Source organism: Gadus macrocephalus, chromosome 22 (genome assembly GCF_031168955.1).
Source record: "Gadus macrocephalus chromosome 22, ASM3116895v1".
NCBI classification, from domain to species: Eukaryota; Metazoa; Chordata; class Actinopteri; order Gadiformes; family Gadidae; genus Gadus; species Gadus macrocephalus.
Window position 1 is genome coordinate 10296203 of NC_082403.1, and position 2500 is coordinate 10298702.

Sequence of the window (2500 nt, forward strand, 5' to 3'; positions counted from 1 at the left end):
GAAATCTGTCCGAATAGGTCAGCAACAAAATCTTTTGTTGAAGGAAAAGCGTGTTTTGTGTGTGTGTGTCGTGTTTGTGTGCGTGTGTACGTGTGTCACATCACCTGTTGCCATCTCATCTGGTTTATATGAACTTTGTTTAGGCTGGGTAATCGAGGAAAGGGAAGACACCCCCACCATTACAAATGACCTCTTGGCAGCAGAATGAAATTGCTTTAACAACGAAAGCACCCCTCCCTGCATGCTGTCTTTAAGACAAGACAACAAGGGCTACTCCTTTAACACCTCCATCGCTCATCCTTGTCGCATCCTTGTCGCATCCTTGTCGCTTTCCCCTTTCCTCCCCTCCGCTCCTCATTCACACTCATAGTAATCCCTTCCCATTCAGAAATGCTAAAAGTGACCCAGACAGTCCGACGGTGTTCCAGCGGAAAGTTACTATTGTGTGCCTTATTTAAAGGAGGGCTTACGCCTGCTCTCAGGAACTGCCATCGGGGCAAGGTGTCCCCTAGCGGGTCTACTCGATAAGGCTGGAAGTGAGGTGCAAAGTTATAGGAGGACTCACACAAGTGAGAGGGGTGTCAATGACACCGTGACGAGCCGCTGCCTTTTGACCCTGTTCTGCCGTGCCGCCGTGGAAAGTTACCGGCCAGCTGTCAGAAAACCAACATCTGAAGCCGATTAAAACTCTATCCAAAAAATCAACAGTGACGATGACACATACAAAATACAGCGGTTGTTGTTTGTTTAGAACTTGAATTATGTAAAAAAAATCATTATTGTGTTTTGTATGAGAGACTTTTTCCATTCTCATATGCTATCATTGAATATTCAGCCACTAAGGTATGTCAAATTAAACATTGAAAATGTTAGTTCAAAGCTGTAGGTGTATTGAGGAGCCCCAGCTGGTTTATGTCGTTAAAACGTCCAATTCGTTTTCTATAGGGTTGTACTTGGAAAACACGGACACGATATGCTTTTACATTGCACATGCTTGAACATGCATCTACAATATAGTTCCCCTCTGTTGAACACATTTTAGGTTTGATTTCGCCACAGATCGGCACCGACATTGACATTCTTCGTCAGTCAAACCGCGGGCAAAAATGGGAAGCAGATTGAGGTGTCGGGTCTGACATTGATCCACACAACATCCCTCAAAGGGTACAGTCAGCCTTCCAAATGGGGCTCCACAGGACTTAAAAGAAAACCCGTTTTTATACTGTGGTTAATATTAGCAGAGCCCTTGCTCAGCCTCCCCACCCCCACTCCCCACATGCACACACACACACACACACACACACACACACACACACCACACCATCTAATCGGGTACAGTCGCGTGCAACGTGCTGGGTCTGGGGGCGGTGGAGAGTCAGGGGCCATTTCCCAATGTGACTCCTTTTACTCTCTCTCTCTCTCTCTCTCTCTCTCTCTCTCTTCACTCACTCACTCACTCACTCACTCACTCACTCACTCACTCACTCACTCACTCTCTCTCTCTCTCTCTCTCTCTCTCTCTCTCTCTCTCTCTCTCTCTCTCTCTCTCTCTCTCTCTCTCTCTCTCTCTCTCTCTCTCTCTCTCTCTCTCTCTCTCTCTCTCTCTCTCTCTCTCTCCCTCTCTGTCTCTGTCTCTCTCTCTGTGGCCCCATAACAGATTGGGTCCTGTGTGTGATGTGGCAGGGGAGCGGAGTCAGAATAAACTGATTACGGACACAGAGCCAGCGTGCCTTTGAGTCATGGCATCGCAAAGACATTCCTCGTGCACTTAAAAATAGTAACAGTTACTTTTCCTCACATTTGTTTTTCTCACTGGAAGACTTTGGGGCATCCTCTGAGTCCCGAATCATAACCACATTTCTTTTTTCACTCTTCCCCCCACTCCCCATCCTCCCTCTCTCTGTCTCTCTTTCTCTCTCTCCCTCCCTCTCCTTCCTTTGTTGTTCAAGTTTGTTTAATCTTGTGTAGAAAATTGGCTTAGCGTGGGAAAGGCAGAATTCTTTGAGGAATGGTTTTGTTGTTTTAGAGTTGCATGTACTGTCATTTCTTTGTTGCTGTTTTTTCTCCCCCTCTCACTGCAGGAAGAAAATGTATGCCTTTTTCTTTTTCTTCGTTTGACCAAAACCTCATAAAGTGAAGATAAAAGGGGAGCAGAGAGCGAGAGGGAGGCCGCAACACCACGACAAAGATATGGCCTGTCAATACGCCAGCAGCTTTACAAATGACAATCTCCAGTGGCAGGGAGAGGCGAAGAAGGGACCGAGGCAAGAGGAGGAAGGGGGCCAGTGAGGAGGGTGCTGTTGGTTGGGGGCTGGCCTGGGAGGGTTACTAGAAAAACAAATGTGGATGGATCAGTGGTAGGAGAGGGGGGGAGGAGGAGGGGGGAGGTAAGGGGAGAGCTGGATAGTCGGGGAGTGTGTAGCTGCTGATGTGGGAGTGGGCCTGGGTTGGGTAGGGGGGAGGGGGGGGGGGGGGGGGGGGAGGCAAGTAAAGAGAGATG